Consider the following 9,112-nt stretch of genomic DNA (forward strand, 5'->3'; position numbering starts at 1 on the left):
GGGACAAAGTGAGGAGCGACCATCACCGAGAGTCGAATATATACACCACGTGAGCTGAGAGTTTTCAAGAAAAGACTCGACAGACCGATATTCAACCCGTGATGAATAATAATGATCTAATTTAGTTTTTGTAGTACATATATTTAATTGTACAAGTTTAATCTTTGAATTATGAACGTAGGAAATGTCGTCATTAGACAATGAAAGTCTCCCGGGGGAGTGCAGCTGGTGCCACGACGACTGAGGTCTGTGCGACAGGCCTCACCTGGACGATGATCGGCGCTTCAGCATTAAGCTCGAGGAGACCTTCGATGTTGAAACGGTACGCAATGACGACAAGTGTTTTTTCTTAATTAAGCATGACTACAACTATTTCAACGTGTAATTTTCATCTTTTACAATTCGAGTAGATTATCCCATGCCATGCAAGGCGCTATGCCTTGGAGAGGATGGGTTTTGAAGACCATGAAAGTTTCAAACTAAAGAAAATTCACCTAAGGACTCATCATGATGTGGATTTTGAAGTAAAATTGTACAATTCTGAGAGCGTAACCCATTTTGGTTGCAAAAAATGAGAAGCACTTTGCAAGATGTATGGTTTTGATGAGGGTATGCTTATCACCATGGATCTTGGTGATCCTGAAATCGAGTAAGACAATATGGATATTTGGGTCCTTGTTGATACGCCTCCAATTTTACCGCTATGTGAGTTTCTCAAACATAGTTATTAGCTAATTTATATTGTTTATTTCAAAATAGTTGACAGTTTATTTCCATTGACAGCTTATTTTTATTCTTCAAAGAATGTGCGGGAGATGGTAGACAAAACCCACTACACCGATGGCTCCGAATTAATTTATAAGGAGAAAAATCATCTGGTCGGATTTTGTACTGACATTGAGAATTACAATATCTACAACAAACTCCTCAACATTATGGTCAATACGTGCCACTAGTGCATGTGTCGAACTACGGTAACTACCATGGAGATACCCTGGTAAGATTTTTTACTATTACGACATCCGTGCATCTTTTGCATACTTCTAAAACTAGTACATGATTGATAACTATGAAGTTATTACTATGTTTTTCAACAGATAATCTCAGAGAATTGTGTGCCTCATTTGATGTATTAGAAAGGTAGCCTTAATGTTTTGAACATACAGCCAGGTCATCCTACGAATCTCAACTGTCCATACCAGATTTCTAAAAGGAATGGAGACATGCAAATCAAAGGATGAAAAAAAATGTATGGACAGTCGTAAGGAGGTTCTTGGAAGCAAAAGGAAGCGAATCGCAAGAATTGGAGACAGGATGATCTCCATTCTCCATAATGGAGAGTCAGGGTCTATATTGTTTTATGCTATTTTACACTACTAGGAAAAACCTTATACACAGAAGCTTATCAGCAGCGAGGTCTAAAAAAGGGTGCTACAGCAGCGAGGTCTAAAAAAGGGTGCTACTGCTAATTAGTAGTAGCGAGAGGTATAAAACCCGTGCTACTACTAACTTGATAGTAATAGCGAAGGTTATAAACCCACGCTGCTACTAAGTGATCTCCACCAATGCCCCCGGTACAGGCCATAGCAGTAGCGAGGGGTATAAAACCTGCGCTACTACTACGTACATAGCTATAGCGCTGGTATGACCCCCACGCTATTACTAATCGTGTCCACTCCCACCCCACCCCGGCTGGCCCGATCCACTCCCACCCCACCACTCTCTCTCTCTCATACCGAAAAAAACTCTCTCAGGAACTCACGATCTCCTCACGATCCAGCCCAGCTCCTCTCCCCACGATCTCCTCGCCACCGCCCCCACCCACGCCGGCCGGTTCCGGCGAGCACCGGCCGCGCGCAACGCTCCACCAAGCACGCCCCTCCCTCCCCCACACCCTGATCCAGCAATATCCCTTCCTCCCCTCGTCAACCGCTTTGGCTTCGATGACGACGGCGCCGCCATCCACGTCCTCTCCGACGTCGACCCGGCCGCGCCGCGGCAGCAGCAGCCCACGGGCGCCAACATCCGCCGCGAGCTCGCGCGCCTCGTCGCCGACGCGCGGCCCGGGGACTCCCTCTTCTTCCACTACAGCGGCCACGGCACGCGCCTGCCCGCCGAGACCGGCCAGGACGATGACACCGGCTACGACGAGTGCATCATCCCCTCCGACATGAACCTCATCACAGGTGCGCAGATCCGGAGACGCCCTTCCGTTTTCGTTTTGTCTCGTGCCATGTTGCTCCAGTAGTTGTTGTTCTGTCTCAAACTACCGGTTAGATCTGAGAGAGGTTGGTGAGATATGAGAGAGGGACGTTATTTGATTGATTGTCATGTTTCTACGGCTTAGCGGATTTAGCACTATGGTAATTTCTGAATTTCTGATTGGATTAGTTTTTAGGTGACTATGATTTTGGGTTTGCTGACCCTTTTGACCTCAAGTACTACTACAAAGCAGAAAGGATCCCTATAAGTTACTTTGTAGTAGCTTTGTACAAGACCACTGGCAGCTAGACTTTGTGTTGTGGTAAGGACTTGACAGCAGCTAAAAACCCTTTTTTGGGGAATGCTTAGTGTGCCAAGACAAGTTTTTTGTGGGATGTGGGTGGACGCAACAGATCGAATTTGGTAGTGTTCGTCTTATTTTACGGTTTAGTACTCAATTGTCAGCATAGCTCTCTAGTCTCTCTGGTTCGTCCAACTGCAATTTCACATAAAACGCATATGCATATTATGTTGCTGTTGTCTGCATGAATGAATTTGATATGCACTATGTGTTTTTTGCCATGCATTATGCTGGTCTCAGCTGGAAAGAGTTTCTTACCAAATCATATGGCCGCAAGCAACTAGGAGCAGTTCCTGCCCAATGCCAGCCAGCATGCAATTTCACTCTGATAGGATATATGTACTCTGATGTCAGCTTTATGGAGTTCTTAAATTCACAGGCGAAGTAGCCTGTATACTCTGATAGACAAATGAGCTTGAGCGCTTTATAGATTTATCAGCCCAAGATGAGCAGCTCATATATAGTACTCGTAATAATAGTTTGGCCATAGGATATATATCAGAATTCAGAGCACACATCAATTCTGTTAACGGTGTTGATTAGCCATCAAGCAGATCATACTACAAATTAACCTGCTCGTTAATTAATGAAATTAAGGTACATAGTCATGGATGTGTCTCAACTCGTACGAACTCACTACTCATGCTCACTCCACTCTTCTCTCTACCATGTAATGGCACTGAAATTATTCAATCTCTGTATAAAAGGACTCACCAGTATATGCCACATTAAACTCCAACAGTATATATGTGTACAGTGTACTACATGTTTAGCATAAAATACAAAACTGCATTCCAGCAGCCTTCAGTAGGTTTCTTTCTACCTACCTCAATTAACCTTTCTGAACATATAAAGATCCAACATCTAATTTATTTCTCATAGATGAGTGATGGACGATGCAGCAGAGGAGGCATATCGATGGCAGGTTGTAGCAAATCAGGAGGCCGCCGCCGTCGGGGGACGCTGCCGAGTGGAGAAACTACGTGGACGGTGGACGCTGCCGAGTGGAAAAACTACAGCGGACTGGTGAGATAACTGAAATTTCATAACAGCGACTCCATGCATGGTATGTTCCCCTTTTGCCATATTTTACATACGCATCTTATATATTCTTTGAGATCTAAGCCCTTAGAGACAATAGATTCTGATCTTCTGGTCTTTGCCTGCTGATGCTTTTATTATTCAAAGTGGTTCAGTTCCAGTACGTACACACTAGCCATATTATGACTTGCAGGATTTTTTTTTACTTTTTGTACATTCCCATTTAAGTTTTCTTGCGATAGCACACTAATTAACAGAAAAACCTTATGGCATATGACCTTTTCTATGTGTGACGTATATGTAAAGTTAGTTTTCTCTTAAAAAAATCATCCGTCGATAAGCTGAATTAGAGGGAAATTCATGGAAAGTGAACCAGCATACAAACCATAGTAATAATCCCAGTGAACTAGCTCTACAGATTAGCATACATGTTATTTAGAAACAAGGGGTTTGCCATGCTACAACAGATTCCTGACTAAATTTATCTGTTCTACTTGGTCTTTTGATTTGAAACATCTATATATTCCTCATAAACATATTGGTTTTGCTACCAGCAGTAGGTGCTTTCTTTGTTCTGCAGCTGGGATTTCAGTAAAAAAATGTTTAACCTTTAGTGAATATGCACAGTACCAAGACTTTGTTCTGCAGCTCGCACGCCGCATTCGTGGCGAGAGGGCCTAGGCTGCTCTGTGCGCGTCGTCGTCTTAGCCAGTTGTGTTAATCGGTGGAAATGCGAGAGGGCCACGCCTCACTAGTAATCTTGTTGATTGCCTCTGAACCTGAATGAACAGCCTTGCTCGTTTAGTTCTGTGTGTCCATATGATTTATGCTTTACTGTTTTATTCTGTTGTTCCTTTTGATCCCTGTGACTGTTGCAATCAACTCTCACATGTACCATGACGCTAACTGGTAAATTAGGACAAGAGATGTTTCTATTTTGCACTGCTCATACTGTACATACTGTGATTCATCTGATGGGTTTCTTGCACCTGCAAATGACAGCGTCATGATGTTGTCAACGGTGTGAGGCAGAAGGTGTAACCAAATATGATGCAGGTGAAGCTGCTGCAGATCAGAAAGGTGAACACATGTTCGGCTATATTAAAATATTTTCAGTAATTTAAAGCTGAAATGATATCCTGTGGCGAACTGGGATTATGGTCTGTCTCTTAAACTATCTTTGGTCTTGTCCATAATGCTTCCCTGCAGAGCAAAAAGGTTCAACAACCATGAAATCCTAGCTGAGGACGTGCGAGACTGGGATATAGCCAGTGACCGGGGGCAAGGGCAGCGTGCGCAGGTGCTTTCTTTGTTTTCAATCTAATTGTTGTGTGTTATTATCTTGAATACATTTCTCTTTTAATTTATTTTCAATCTGCCAAGCCTGGACATAGTTATTGTATCTTATTATCGTCTTTGGAAGTGGTCGGACCCTTCCGTGAACCCTGCGCAAGCAGGAGCTAACTAACAAGTTTTCACTTTCTCGACTGGGTGCAGGGTGATCGACGAGGACTACTGCGGCCCGATGGGAGTCGTGCTCTTCAACTACTCGGAGGCAGACTTCACCGTGAAGCCCCGCGACCGCGTCATACAGATTATCGTCCAGGTGATTGCGACGCAGGAGGTCCCCGGGTTGGAGGACCTCGACGCCACCGTCCGGACGTCACCGAGGTGGAGGACGACGCCACCGTCCGGAGTTCCTCAAGGTGGAGGACCTCGACGCTTTGTACATACATCTAGAGAAGTGGTCTGGTTAGGTTGGTGGTGAAACGCTAGGGAAGGTACCAACCTTTTGATGATGGTTGTGTGTGTCCTCGTGATCTCTTCGAGTTGAGATGTTGAATGATGCATCCATGAACACTACAAGTGTTAAGATGGTTCTGTGAAATTTATTTTGCACTGGACGTGTCTCTGATCTCCATTCATGAATACTGCATCTATTTTTATTTTTTTAATTCCTAATTTGCTACTAGTAGCATTGGGAAAAAAGTGCCCTACTAGTATTTAGGATACTAGTAGCACTGGTATTGTAGGCACGCTACTACTACTTCATTAGTAGTAGCATGAGTCTGTAATAGCAGTAGCGTGGGTGGCACACGCTACTACTAACAAAGTTAGTAGTAGCGCGGGTTCCTCCCACGCTACTACTAACTATTAGCTGTAGCGCCTTATTAGTAGCGCCGGTACCCGCGATACTGATACACCTAAAACCCGCGCTGCTGCTAGCCTTTTTCCTAGTAGTGTTACCTTAAAGAGGGTATTTAGGTCCTACCTAATACTGATGATCATGTGCTAAGAACAATTAAGTAGGGTTGGTTCGATGACTATGAGGATGATGATCGTATGACTTGTTATTAATAACGAGTAGAAGTTGTATGATGATAATTAGTAGACTTGTTATTATATATGATGATGCATGATGCGAGTATGAAGAGTTATTATATATCAGCGGGTGAAATGAATATGGATAGGATTGAAGTGAAGGCAACATGCATGTGGTGCATGTTGAAAGTAGTACAGTCCAAACTTGATCAAGTTAGGATTAGTATTACTTTCGACATGCACCACATGTTGCCTCACTTCAATCTAAGTCATGTTTAGGCATCACAGTAGCAATAGCACGGAGATAAGAGAGGACACAGCTCTATTAATTAGCTACCTATACCAACCTAAATTAACCCCCAAAACCCCAAAACCACCCCCCTTTAGAAAAAAACTAACCCCTGAAATGTTGACGCGTGAAAGCTTATTGGTCCCGGTTAGTGCTACCAACCGGGACCAAAGGCCCTCGTGCCTGGGCTCGCCGGAGCAACCACGTGGAGGCCCATCTGTCCCGGTTAGTATAAGAACCGGGACTAAAGGCCTAGGGCATTAGTAACGACCCTTTAGTCCCGGTTCCCCAACCGGGACAGATAGGCCTTATGAACCGGGACAAATGGGCCTTTTCTACTAGTGGTGGTGTCGAAACCTCTCCCTAGTGACCCGCAAAAAAAAAGAAACCTCTCCCTAGTGACCATATCAACATCAATGTTGATGCCAATTTTGTGGAGAGTACTAATGCTGTCAGTTTCTTCTTGGGATTTTATTGATCGGTGTACCATTATGAACGAAGCTGAGCCCCGCGACTGTCTTGCATGATTTTATATAGACATCACTCTTCACCAGTCTATTATTTTAGAGGCTGAATGTGTTTTCATACATTCTTTCCTTACAAATGAGAAGCTTGACAGGCCCCCTCTAACTGATCTGATGAAAAAGGCTCTGAGTATCTCTAGAATGATTCAAAAATTTAATATTTCAAAGATAAATCAGATTGCCAATGGGATGGCACATGAGATTGCTAAGTTCAGCTTTAGTACAAGGTCCGATGGGATTCTTATTAATTTTCTTCTGCCCCGCGTTGCGTATGCTGTAATGGATATGATTGTAAGAACATCTGTTTTAATTAATTAATATATGGGGTGCTTTTCAAAAAATAATTATTCCTGGAGAGTTATTCCTGTGTGTGCTCCACGGCCGTCTATTTGTTAAATAGTATTTTCTCCTTCTCAACCGACCAATGAAAAATGGCAAAGCTTTTGCCGTTGTTTTAGAAGAAAAAGAAAACAGTCGGCCTGGTATTGAAAACCCAGCATGAATGTGCCTCGGATGCGCCGGTGGGCGACTGTGCATGCACATACTCGCATCAAATTCACGGCTCGGCTGAGCATCTCCAAGAGCAGCGCAATATAAGCGCCGCGCTTGAAATTTTTTGCTTTTGCGCGCGCAGCCGCTCCAAGCGTTTCAACGGAGGCATAAAAAACATGCACGTGGCATAAGTGGTTTAGCGCGCGGGGCGAAACGGCATCGCGCGCCACTTATTTCATATGCCCGGTCCCATGCGCTGCACATTCAAGCGCCCGCGCCGCGACTTTCATCTTCTCTCAATCCAGGCGCTGGCGCCGCCGCTTGCACCATCCCATTTGCTCCGGCGACCCGATGGCGCTTCCCCGGCCTATCCCCGCGCTGCCGCTGCTTCCTCCGTCTCCCTCTAGTCGCCGCCGACCCTCGCGCGCGCCATTCCTTTGACGAATAGCGCCCGGCCGCCCATTGCCGCTCGGCGCCCACAAGGTGTTCGACAAAATGCTTGTAAGGTATTGCTTCAACTTCACATTTTTATATGAATTTGATGCATGTTGTTTGTAGTTTTTATAGACTAGTTAAAATTTAACATTGTAGATGAGTTCGTCATATGACTCTTCTGAAGAAGAATTTGATATTGAAGAGGAGGAGGACCTTGCAATGATCCTAGCTATGCACATCAATAAAACCGAAGCACGGTGGTTCGGTTATGGATCGGCAGAAAATTTGGAGGGATAAGATCGATGCCGACAACAGATTGATGAGGCACTGTTTTGTGGATAATCCCGTGTACCCCGAGTTGTACTTCTGGCGCCGGTTTAGAATGAGCATCGAGTTGTTCAGGCGCATTGGAGAGAAACTGGCGAGCCATAATCGGTTTTTTCAGCAAAGGAGGAATGCCGCCGGAGAACTCGGGCATAGCACCTTTCAGAAGGTCGCAGCCGCTTTGCGTATGTTGGCATACGGTATTCCGGCTGATCTTGTTGATGACCACTTGGCCATGAGTGAGAGTCAAGCCATCATGTGTGTCAAGTGTTTGGTCCGGAGTATTTGAGATCTCCCAATGCTGAAGACGCCGCAAGGTTTTTGGAGATGAACAAAGCTCGCGGATTCCCAGGTATGCTTGGCTCAATAGATTGCATGCATTGGAGTTGGAAGAACTGTCCTAAGACATGGCATGGGCAATTCCATAGCCAAAAAAGGGTTCCACTATAATCCTTGAAGCGGTAGCCGATCAAGAGACTTGGATTTGTCATGCTTTTTTTGGAATGCCTGAATCTTTGAATGACATCAACGTTGTTAATCGGTCACCACTCATGAATAAGATTGCAAATGGTGAATTGCCACCGGTGCAATTTGTAGCAAATGGCCATACATACAACTATGGCTACTATCTTGTGGATGTCACCTACCCACAGTGGCAAACATTTGTGAAGCCGTTGAAAAAATCGAAAGGTAAGAAAAATCTTGATTTCCATGATGCTCAGGTGGTGGCTAGGAAAGATGTGGAGAGAGCTTTTGGGATTTTGTTAGCCCAATTTGCCATTATGAGAGGACCGACTAGATTTTGGGATCAAAAGATGCTTTGGTACATTATGCATGCTTGTGTGATCATGCACAACATGATCATTGAGAATGGCGTGGTCAAGATTTAGACTACTCTCAGTATGAGTTCTTGGGACATCCCGTGTGAGTTCGGCGGAGGCTGCGAGGGTGGCCCGATTTGTTGCCTCCTACCATGCCATTGGACGTGCCGAAACACATGATGATCTTCAAAATGATCTCATTAAGGAGTGGTGGGCATGGAATGACCGACAAAGAGCATGATGGTTTGTATGTTTGATGTTGTATTGTTGAACTATTGTTGTATTGAAAGATAAACTATTT

The 9,112-nt window shown here is 44.5% G+C and overlaps 1 long non-coding RNA gene across 1 annotated transcript; it reads left to right on the forward strand.

The window, feature by feature from the left end:
- The first annotated feature begins 4,512 nt into the window (after nt 1-4,512).
- On the forward strand, nt 4,513-5,478 carry LOC125512903. The gene is made up of 3 exons (XR_007285579.1): nt 4,513-4,684; nt 4,814-4,904; nt 5,102-5,478. It is a non-coding gene; the product is annotated as an uncharacterized LOC125512903 (long non-coding RNA).
- Nucleotides 5,479-9,112: the final 3,634 nt, after the last annotated feature.

Source organism: Triticum urartu, chromosome 6 (assembly GCF_003073215.2).
Source record: "Triticum urartu cultivar G1812 chromosome 6, Tu2.1, whole genome shotgun sequence".
NCBI classification, from domain to species: Eukaryota; Viridiplantae; Streptophyta; class Magnoliopsida; order Poales; family Poaceae; genus Triticum; species Triticum urartu.